The sequence below is a fragment of the Carassius auratus genome, chromosome 50 (assembly GCF_003368295.1).
Source record: "Carassius auratus strain Wakin chromosome 50, ASM336829v1, whole genome shotgun sequence".
NCBI classification, from domain to species: Eukaryota; Metazoa; Chordata; class Actinopteri; order Cypriniformes; family Cyprinidae; genus Carassius; species Carassius auratus.
In genome coordinates, this window is record NC_039292.1 from 3819884 (window position 1) to 3832486 (window position 12603).

A 12603-nucleotide genomic window follows, 5' to 3' on the forward strand; every position below is an offset into this window, starting at 1 on the left:
GAATGACTTGAATTCCCCTTTTCTATGACTAATGTGTTTTCAGTTTCAGGTTTTTTTCTTCTTCTTTTTTTTACGTTAAAAAGAAATACAACACCGTCCCAGGACTGTAAAACATTAAAAGACAGACATTCCTGAAAATGCTGTTGTAAGTCACTTATATTAATCTTTTATAATTATTTATCTTAAAAAGTAAACAATTTTGTCTGCTAATTCAAAGTCAGTGAAACTGCCAAGAAGCCATTTTGTTGCCATGTGACAAGAAAAACATCAACAAAGATCATGAATTTTAAAAAAGAAAAGAAAAATAACCTTTTGCTCATATATATATAAATATATATATATATATATATATATATATATATATATATATATATATATATATATGCATTCTTGTGTATCATTGACACTTATACAAAACATTATTGTTATATGTATTAAACAGGATCCAGACAAATGCATTTAATGTCTATATGACTTCCTCAAAAGTATTAATAATTATACATGCTCACACTGAAATATACAATCATGTTACCTAAACCCAGTTCCAACTCCTCTTTATGAATACTGTGTCCATCCACAACATATTTTCAAATATGCAATGTAAATAAAAGTGTACACTCTTGTCTTTGTCAACACTACAGAAATAACAGGTGTAGCTAATCTAAATTCAACTAAACGTTCAGTCCAACATGTTTCACTGGATAAACCGTCAGCATCCCCCCATCCAGACCACCATGTCTGCCTGACTCCACTTCACTCCCCCATAACCTAACATCCAGTCAAAGTAAATGCCGCTGTCACAAACGGTTCAATGTGTTTCATAGCTGCTCTTTGATCGAACCGAGCACACGTGCACCGCCGCCACGACGCTTTATGACTGTTAACTGAGTAAGAAAGAGATTTAGTACAGAATATTGTACGCAAGCGAATGCTCCTACCATGTGGCCGCTCCGTTAACCAATGAAATTGTCAGGAGTTAACAGTTTTTTTCTGGTCCGCCATGACATATTTTTGAGGCTGCTCGAAATAGGCTCTTTTTTTCTTTCTTTTTTGTGCTGAATCAACACACCGTGAATCAAAAGGATTGCGCTGTGTGGCAGGTGTCTGTAAATGTATGCACTGTAGAATGTGCTTCAAATACTTAAAACGAGCTTTGGTCTGAACTCAACTCAGTTTGGGGCTTTACACAAATACAGTGCGCTGCAGGCTGCAACACGCGTTTAAAAGTATTGGACGTAAATCTCGCGAGAAATAAACATCATCTGTGGATTAGCTCGAGTGTATAAAACAAACGATGTGGACGAAAGTATCCCTGCCTAATATGTAAAGGAAAATATGAACGTTATCTTATATATATATATATATATAGATAACGAAGAATGTAATTCTTTAGAAATATAATTCTTTAGAAATATATATATATATATATATATATATATATATATATATATATACATAGAGAGAGAGAGAGAGAGAGATCTCCCCATCACTAGTGATGATCAGCTCAAATATGATATGAAATAACAGTGATTTATCTAATCATCTTGACCCTTTTATTCTCCACTCTGTTCTATCATATATTGCTGCCACCTTTCACTAGTCTCAATGTCCAATTTAATAATGTTCTGCTGCAGAGCTCTAAATGCCTCTTTCAACATCATCACATATAGACCCTAAAGTCAGGCTGCACATTTAAATCTAAAATCGATCTTGAAATATTTTTGGGAACTTTAATTTGCTTCAAAACTTCAAAGTAGCCTGATGCTTTTATTATTTAATTTTTTATTATTATATGTCCAATTTATTGAATAAGGATAAACTCCACAAAGACAAAGCAAGCAAGAAAGAAAGAAAGAAAGAGAGAGAAAAGTTAATTAGTATTCAAATGTAAAATTCTACACAAACAGCAGTGCAGATTACGTATTGTAGTTTCATCCATCATAGCTTTTTTTTCTCTAAAACCTTCTGCTGAAGTGCCTTACCACATCATTATTCATTTTGTCACGTTTCTGCAAGTCATTTATATTCCATGTAAACAGGAGATGCTGTGAAATGTAATGCACTCTAAAGCCTGGGTGGAATGTTTTGGCACATTCATAATATCAGTGGTGGACAGTAACGGAGTAGCTTTACTTCGTTACTGTACTTAAGTACATTTTTCAAGTATCTGTACTTTACTGGAGTAGTTTTATTTTGAGCAACTTTTACTTTTACTTCACTACATTCCAAAGCATAAAATCGTACTTTTTACTTCACTACATTTCATAAAACATATCGTTACTCCCTATAATATATCACGTGCTCCGACACTCAGAAGCGGTGTCTGATTCATCATGAACGAACTGAGTCTTTTCAAAAGAAACTTTTAAATCGGATCGCGAATCGCACCAAACGATTCGTTTACGAGTTAGAATGATCCGATTGCAGCTGTTCTGGAGTCGACCACTCACTGATTCAAATGAACCGTTTAGTGCGAGTCACCAGAAGTAAGAACCGGGAGATCTTGTGAGCGCGCGTGCGTCTGATGTTGCTAAAAGTAAGTTATGTCGAAATTTTGGATTAATTATTGTAACTGAAAATCATATTTAGGTCAAAACTGTCAGTTGTTTGGGAACTAAATCCATTGTAAAGAGAGATCTATTTAAGCCCACTCAAATGCTCGAGTGCAGACGATGCAGACACATCAATTTTAGGTAAAAAAACAACAACAACAACAAAAAAACCTTAAAACAACACAGATTAAATACAATAACTCATGCATGTTCAAATTCACCGCTGCCGAAATGTTAACAGTTTAATTAAAATGTCCTATGTGACGTCTGTTTTTATATTGTTTATCGACAATAACGTCATACATATGTATATTGTTTGGATTAACTAGACGAGTAGACAGACATGAATGTTCATCGTACTGAAAATAAGTAAATATTGTTAGCTGATGCTAACTGTCTAGCTAACAAGCTTGTTGGTGCTAAGTTGATGTAATTTTTTATAAATGTCCAAATATTTTTATTCAGCCACACACACACATACATATATATACACATATATATATATATATATATATATATATATATATATATATATATATATATACACATACATACATACATACATATATATATATATATATACAGTATTGTTCAAAATAATAGCAGTACAATGTGACTAACCAGAATAATCAAGGTTTTTAGTATATTTTTTATTGCTACGTGGCAAACAAGTTACCAGTAGGTTCAGTAGATTGTCAGAAAACAAACAAGACCCAGCATTCATGATATGCACGCTCTTAAGGCTGTGCAGTTGGGCAATTAGTTGAAAGGGGTGTGTTCAAAAAAATAGCAGTGTCTACCTTTGACTGTACAAACTCAAAACTATTTTGTACAAACATTTTTTTTTTCTGGGATTTAGCAATCCTGTGAATCACTAAACTAATATTTAGTTGTATGACCACAGTTTTTTAAAACTGCTTGACATCTGTGTGGCATGGAGTCAACCAACTTGTGGCACCTCTCAGCTGTTATTCCACTCCATGATTCTTTAACAACATTCCACAATTCATTCACATTTCTTGGTTTTGCTTCAGAAACAGCATTTTTGATATCACCCCACAAGTTCTCAATTGGATTAAGGTCTGGAGATTGGGCTGGCCACTCCATAACATTAATTTTCTCGTCAGTCCACAAAATGTTCCTCCATTTCTCTTTAGGCCAGTTGATGTGTTCTTTGGCAAATTGTAACCTCTTCTGCACATGCCTTTTTTTTAACAGAGGGACTTTGCGGGGGATTCTTGAAAATAGATTAGCTTCACACAGACGTCTTCTAACTGTCACAGTACTTACAGGTAACTCCAGACTGTCTTTGATCATCCTGGAGGTGATCAGTGGCTGAGCCTTTGCCATTCTGGTTATTCTTCTATCCATTTTGATGGTTGTCTTCCGTTTTCTTCCACGTCTCTCTGGTTTTGCTCTCCATTTTAAGGCATTGGAGATCATTTTAGCTGAACAGCCTATCATTTTTTGCACCTCTTTATAGGTTTTCCCCTCTCTAATCAACTTTTTAATCAAAGTACGCTGTTCTTCTGAACAATGTCTTGAACGACCCATTTTCCTCAGCTTTCAAATGCATGTTCAACAAGTGTTGGCTTCATCCTTAAATAGGGGCCACCTGATTCACACCTGTTTCTTCACAAAATTGATGACCTCAGTGATTGAATGCCACACTGCTATTTTTTTTAACACACCCCTTTCAACTAATTCAACTAATTGCCCAATTGCACAGCCTTAAGAGCGTGCATATCATGAATGCTGGGTCTCATTTGTTTTCTGAGAATCTACTGAACCTACTGGTAACTTGTTTGCCACGTAGCAATAAAAAAATATACGAAAAACCTTGATTATTCTGGTTAGTCACATTGTACTGCTATTATTTTGAACAATACTGTAGATAGATAGATAGATAGATAGATAGATAGATAGATAGATAGATAGATTACATCTGGTTAGAAAAGAAAGGATGTGATGTTCAGAACTACAGTAATTATCAAAGTGGGAAGAGATGCACCCCGTTTGGCCAGGGGTGTTTTTAAACCACAGACAAGATTTGAGAAGGAAAAAATCATTATTTTTTTTTTTATTATTTTTTTCCTTAAAATGTTCTACCTAACTTCAGGCCTTATTATCATGTCATATATACAGTACAGACCAAAAGTTTGGACACACCTTCTCATTCAAAGAGTTTTCTTTATTTTCATGACTATGAAAATTGTAGATTCACACTGAAGGCATCAAAAGTATGAATTAACACATGTGGAATTATATACATTTCAAAAAAGTGTGAAACAACTGAAAATATGTCATATTCCAGGTTCTTCAAAGTAGCCACCTTTTGCTTTGATTACTGCTTTGCACACTCTTGGCATTCTCTTGATGAGCTTCAAGAGGTAGTCACCTGAAATGGTCTTCCAACAGTCTTGAAGGAGTTCCCCGAGAGATGCTTAGCACTTGTTGGCCCTTTTGCCTTCAGTCTGCGGTCCAGCTCACCCCTAAACCATCTGGATTGGGTTCAGGTCCGGTGACTGTGGAGGCCAGGTCATCTGATGCAGCACCCCATCACTCTCCTTCTTGGTCAAATAGCCCTTGATGCCTTCAGTGTGATTCTACAATTTTCATAGTCATGAAAATAAAGAAAACTCTTTGTATGAGTTTTCCAAACTTTTGGTCTGTACTGTAACTTTGATGTTCTGTAAAACAACTAACTTTAAAATACTTTGTTCTTACTGGTGAAAATCAGATGGTCATCTCTGTTTTCTCTCAGGTACATCACAGTGTAAGCTTCACAGTTAACATCACTCTCATCAGCGTAGTCCATATCAACAACAAAAATATATTTTGACTCCATATAGTGGTTATTTTGGAAAAAACCCCGGGTATTTTGAGCAGTAGGATTATAAAAAGAATATGTGCTAATATAAAATTAAATTAAGTAGCCTATGTAAAATTGCAAACATCTATCTTGCAGTACTTTTTTACTTAAGTACATAAAAAATTGAGTACTTTTGTACTTTCACTTGAGTAAAATTGAAAAAGGAGTACTTTTACTTTTACTGGAGTAATATTTTACCATATGTATCTGTACTTTTACTCAAGTACTTGATTTGTGTACTTCGTCCACCACTGCATAATATGATGAATAGGAAGGACATCTTGGCCTTCTCAGCCTTGTGTAAATGGTTTTGTATTTTTATGAACAGTAGATGGCGCTATTATACTGGCTAAAACTCGCACTAGTGAAAGCGAGAAAGCTGTTGCACTGAGTCAAGCCTCAACTTGAATGAATTAAGTGCGTTTTTGCTCATTTGTGGCACAACTGATGCCCTCAGACGGTACAAAAAGTACAATGTTGTACAAAAGATGGAACTAAAAGTACGGACGGAGGCGCAGCAGTTGTAGCCTATACGTTTCTCTCTCACCTACACAGTTTGTGCAGGTATCCGTGAATCGGTCTAAAGCAGTAATTCTCAAAGTGTGGTCCGCGGACCACTAGTGGTCCGCCATCGCCCCCTAGTGGTCCGCGAAACGATGACCTAAACTAGGCAAGTGTTTGGAGCCAGACATTGATGTGTGATAAGCAGCACCACCCGTCTCATTAATATTCACGTTAAGTTTTAGATGGAAATCTCAAAATCTAGAATCCACAGATCTATTAGTTTTGTAATGTACTAGTTTTTGTTTCATGTGTAAAATCCCAGTAATTTCAGTGATATTGGACATTAAGGGGAACATTCTTTTCAGCATTTTATTGTTACCATAGTTACAACCATAGACTTCCTATACCCACCACCTCAGTTTTAAACTAATGGCTCTTTGGAATGGCATTAAGTGGGACCTAGGCTGTTACAGTATGTTTAATTGCAGTTTTTTTTCCACATGTGCAGTTTGTTGTTCATATTAAGCTGCAACTCATTTCACATTTACTTTTTCAAATTAAATAAAAATGTATATAATAATTTCTGATCATATTATTTCATTTGTGTTTGAATAATTAGTTTTTTACTTGAAACAGTTGCATATTAAACTTAAATTTAGCTTATCCTTCCTATTTTGGTGGTTTTTGGGGGCGTGTTAGAGTGGGATTCTGTTAGGTGGTCCTCAGAAAAAAATTGGAAGATAAAGTGGTCCTTGTGCTGAAAAAGTTTGAGAAACACTGGTCTAAAGTCATAGGATGACCAACAGGAGGCGCTATTGTGTAATCCACTGAGCTAGATAACCAAGATCAATATTGTAGGTTTTAGAAGAAAGAGCATCACTAGGTTTAACAGAATCACTTCGGTTTTACCTTCATTAAGTCTCAGGAAATTGTTCATGAGTCATCATTTAAGTTCTTGAATGCATGCATACAACTTTGCTAAATCATTTTTATCACCAGGTTTAAAGATGAAAGATAAAACTGTGTATCAGCACTCCATTATAAGTTACAAGTCACCAATTTATATGATTCTTTAGGGTCTTAATGAAAAGTCTGTAACATGGTTTGGTTAAAATTTCTCAATGTTAATGTAACAAAAAAAAATTTCTACCCTGTCAAAAACAGCTCTTTTCAGATCAAGCCGTTTTGTAGCATTTTCCTTTAAATGTTAATGAGCTCTGCTGACCCTGCCCCTCTCTTCCAGGACCATAAACTTTAGCCGTATTCATCCTGAAACTTGCTAATTAAAACATTATTAGGAAAGACATTTTGCAAAGATAAATTAAAAACACTTGACTCGACTCGGCTCGCTTTTCACTCTGTTTTCCATTACAGATATTACCTCCACAAATGTACCTGGTTATCATAGCGATGCCGCAGGAAACTGCCGTGACGTAATCTTCTATGCGACACACACCCACTACCCACACACACAGGACAATGGAGGAAATCGAGTGTATGCTGTTTTTGATCCTCGGGATGTGACTGTTTCTCACAGCAAGAAGACAAACATAGTTTCTGGCGAGGCTGTGGGCATAGTGAATAGTGACGATTTTCTCTGGCCAATCAGCAGTCTGCCGTGTTTTCAGGTCACATTTTAGTATCGCCTCAGCTCGCTCAGAACATCGCCGGTGGTGATACGAAAAAAAGTACCTGGAAGCAGGTACAGGTACAACTTTACACAGTGGAAAACCAAACAAAGGCGAGACGAGTCGAGCTGGTACTGTGTAGTGGAAAAGCACCATAAGGTAAAACGCCAGTCCAGTCTGTGCTGAAACACTACTGTCAATCAAACTATCATGGGAGGGGCCTGTCTGTGTGATGTCACAAAGACAGACATCTCAGATTGGCTGGATTATTGAAAAGGGTAAAGATTTTAGTAGATAAAAAAAAACTGGGTGGATTTTTATCATTATAGTGTGGTTGTGTACTTGTAAAAGTGCATGTAGCATCCGATGGCCTCTTTAAGTATTTTACTTCTGCTAAATATAGGCTCGAAGATGCAGAGATATACCAATGAAAAACAAAAACGAGCTGATTTGTGAGAAGAGCAATCACGTTTATTGTTTAAAAAAAAATCTTCAAAAAGGTCTGTTGAGTATTAAATAAAATAATGTTTAGTAAAGCTAAAATGTCAAAGGCTTCTTTGACTGGATGTGCTGGTTTCAGCCTCATTGCCGGCTGCAGTCATGTCCTCATCTCATTTAAAACCTGTGATTCACAACTAATTGCTAAGGAACTCGCATTCATGTAGTCTAAGTAGCCTTTTTGACAAGTTTGTGTGAGTGAGGGCAAAACCATAGAGTCTATGGACAAAATGAACAAGATATAGTAGCCTACTTTCAGTGCCCTTTAGTGGGTGATGTCACTTCTTTTGTAGCAGAAATAAACTGATGGTTAAGCTAGGTGTCATGCAAAATGCCAATAGCCTAGTGTAATTAGAAGACTTATTACAAATGTGGTAAAAGAATTTGAAGTGGCATATAAAAACATATAAATGACTCAAATGATTCGCGATCCCCGAACTGACTCAAATGATTCGCGATCCCGCTACGAACTCCCGAACTGACTCAAATGATTCGCGATCCCGCTACGAACTCCCGAACTGACTCAAATGATTCGCGATCCCCAAATTGACTCAAATGATTCGCGAACCCGCTACGAACTCCCGAACAGACTCAAATGATTCGCGAACCCGCTACGAACTCCCGAACTGACTCAAATGATTCGCGATCCCCAGACTTACTCAAATGATTCACGAACCCGCTACGAACTCCCGAACAGACTCAAATGATTCGCGAACCCGCTACGAACTCCCGAACTGATTCAAATGATTCGCGATCCCGCTACGAACTCCCGAACAGACTCAAATGATTCGCGAACCCGCTACGAACTCCCGAACTGACTCAAATGATTCGCGATCCCCAAACTGACTCAAATGATTCGCGATCCCCCTACGAACTCCCGAACTGACTCAAATGATTCGCGATCCCCAAACTGACTCAAATGATTCGCGATCCCGCTACGAACTCCCGAACAGAATCAAATGATTCGCGATCCCCAAACTGACTCAAATGATTCGCGATCACGCTACGAACTTCCGAACTGACTCAAATGATTCGCGAACCCGCTACGAACTCCCGAACTGATTCAAATGATCCGCGAAGTAAAGAATACAGATACTTTGTAAATTCTTCAAAATATCTTCTGTGTTCAACAGAACAAAGAAATTCATACAGGTTTGGAATCATATTGCCATCCAACCAGTCGTATTATATTAAAACAGTCTGCATTTAAAGGCCTAAGGACTAATCTGACCTAAAATGGATTTACAAACCAAGTTTGTTTCAGATCCAGCTTGAATGACCTGTTGATGTCTGTTTTGTGTCCATCTGTTGTTCCTGCGTTTTAACTGTAATGGACACACAATCAAACAGTTGTTCTCTTTCTCTCTTTCACCTTTTGATGTTTTTGATGAATCTAAACAGGTCACTGTAATCAGCACAAAATCAAAAGCATCAAATGACATTAAACCAGCCTTTCAGGCTAAATGAGATCCCAGAAGTTCCTCCTTTGTAGTATTATTTTGTTGTAGATGACATAATAGCTTACATTTAGCAGAACTCTATGAGTCTATAGATAGATAGATAGATAGATAGATAGATAGATAGAAAAATGAAAAGATGAAGTGATAGATGTCTCCTCAGGCATTATGTGATCGTACAGTCACATCACTCACTTTCCATATGTTGTTTAGTAGCGGGTGGTCTGCTTGTGTACAGACAGGATGTTTTGTGAGAACAAAGGGTTTTCCAGCAACACCTGTTCTGCAACATCAAAACCCATGTCTCTAAATAACTTTGAATTCATCAGGCAGGCTTGGGTTAGTGTCCTGGCTCTGCCAGACCTCAAAGCAGACTGACATGAAAGCAGACGCATAAAAGCAAATGAGCTGTGGCTCACAGAGGTCTGTTGCAGACAGCAGTTAGTTTAACCATTCAAGTCAAAATTAAACCTGCTACAACTAGCATTACATCTGAGTTAAACTACTGTAGGAAGGCTAGGCCGATATAAAGTTGCTTTTAGAGTTGAACCTTCCCATCTCATCACTTGCTAAAAAAGGCTTGTCAAAGGCGAGAACATTTTGACCGCAAATGTGTCACCGTCACTAACGTTGTAACTGGAGCTGAATGAATAAAATGATAGATATAAGGCAGTTTGGTCAAAATGATCAACGATTGATTCAAAATGTGTCTGAAAATATTACACCAGCAGCACCAATCCTCTAGAGATGATAAGTGTTTGCAGGCACCAATGGAAGAATTCTTTGCCACCTGATTTGGCATGGTGTTGAGTTACCTCAGAACCGAGAAAACTGAGAAATACTGTTCATGGTCCTGATTGGTCTTTGCTGCTACCGCTAAAGTAATCAGACACTATAAATTTTAAAAGTTTATAGTTTTGCATCCCAGTAAAAGGATGCAAATAATTAATCAAAAGTCACAGTAAAGACTTATAGACACAGTAAAAAAATATTTATTTCAAATAAAGGCCGTTCATTGAACTTTCTATTCATATAAGAATCCTGAAAGTTAGTTGTTTCTATCATTCTATGATACTGAATGATACTGATCATTCAGCTTTGCGTAATTTTATTCACTTGGAATTTGCGTAATTTTATTCAGTTATTTTATATTCTAATAATATTGAATCATTTTACTGTATTTTTTCAGCCTTGCCGAGCATAAGAGACGTCTTTCAAAAATATTAAAAAGTCGACTCAACTTGAGTAGTGTATATTAGTGTCATATTTACATTTCCATATATTCTGTATAAATATGGAAATAAAGAAAAAGACCTTTTAATTTCAATGATAATCTATATTCTCATCAAGAGGATTAATAAATATTTTTCATTTGTTTTGTAAGTAGAGCGCGTCACTTTATAATTGGCATAGCATCACATATTATTATAGTTTATTTACTTTTTTCTTCTTTTTGTTGTCATATACATTGGGGTATTTGACATTTTTTAATAATTTACTTTCATGTGCCATCTTACTGATATTCATCTGCAGTGTTTTTATGCGCTGTGCTGTGCTATATGCACTTCTGGAAACATAACATATGTGTGACAGTGTGTAACACATCGGTCATCCTGCATTGTTTGGTATCAATAACAGTTTAAAAATAACACTGACAGAGTTGTTTGGTGAAAGTACCTGCTCGGCTTTGTGAGGTGTCACCAGGGTTTTAATCTCCGTTTAGGCTAAAAGAGCTGCAATCATATTAACTGACAAGAAATTCTAGACATGATGTCTACACATGATGTTCTACACGTGTTGTTTCTGTGTTCACTAAACCAAATGAACGCTCAGATTAGACTGAACTCTAGTGATGCAGCTAAGAGATATTTTAGAACACATACAACCTCTTCCTCTTTTGTGCGAGAAGTAGTAAGTATGAAGTTTGTGTACATTTATTATATACTACTTTCTGTATATTCTTTCTTTTTATCATACATTTCTAACTTTTTCCATTCCTACTTTATTTTTCGTTTCACCTAACTTCTTTCTTTCTTTCTTTCTTTCTTTGTTTTGTCTGTTTTCCCTACCTGAGCAGCCCAGTATGTTATCTAACAGAACCCCGTGTGTAGGAGGGGATTACATCCACGTGCTTATGAATATCATCTCATCGTGGATGGTGCAAAGGAGAAGAGTTCTTCTCTTGTCCTCTGCTGCAGGTGGAGATCGGAACACGTGTGAAATGTGGTGAACTTTAACCTCACAGGTACTAGGATAAAGTTAAAACTTTACTTGTATTTATCCAGATATTTTACTTAATGGGTTGCAATTATCTTTAGATTCTCTTTTGATTACCATAGTACAGTTATGGAAACTGTCCTGCCTGAACATATATATATATAATATATATTTGTATTAAGATAAGGAGAATGATATAAACATATAAATATTTGTATCTTTACTTTTTAATTAATAATAATTATTTTTTTTATTTTGCCGTTGAAATATGGCGGTTATTTTAATATGATTTTTATATGATTATAGTATATATTAATATTTAAACAGCTTTTTTATATTTAATATTGATATTTTCATTTATTACATTTTAGCAGTGTAAGTAATTTTGTTATGTGCTTTTAAATTTTTTCATTCCTTTTTTTTATTAATATTTACACAGCTTTTATTTATTTTTTATTTCAGTTTTAGTAATGTTACTACATCAAATTCAGCTTCTTACAGTAAGAAGTTTTAGTTGAGTTCAGTTTTTCATCTAATATTTATCTAGTTTATTTCGTTTTGGTTTTATTTCAGTTACAGAACATGTTTTTAATAGTTTTAGATTCAGTCTGAACAACACTGAAATATAATCATGATCATGTTCTTAACAGGCTTGGTTAGATTTACTATTGTGGTTTTAGTATTGGGTTTTCTTGCCATTTCACTTTGCCAAATCATGATCAAACTAGATGTTTAAATCCAATTACATACCAACATTTAGACAGTTGATGACAGCACTAAGCCACCAATGAACACTAAAAAGTTAGCATTTCATCCCTTTTAGATGAAGTAACTGAGCTGAAACAGAAATGCATTTATGTGTGTGTGTGTGTGTG

The 12603-nt window shown here is 35.8% G+C and overlaps 1 protein-coding gene across 1 annotated transcript in view; it reads left to right on the forward strand.

Moving 5' to 3' along the window:
* LOC113066682 (uncharacterized) overlaps positions 1 to 12603 on the forward strand; it is a 672150-nt gene that overhangs the window by 135588 nt on the left and 523959 nt on the right. The gene's annotated exons all lie outside the window — the stretch shown is intronic.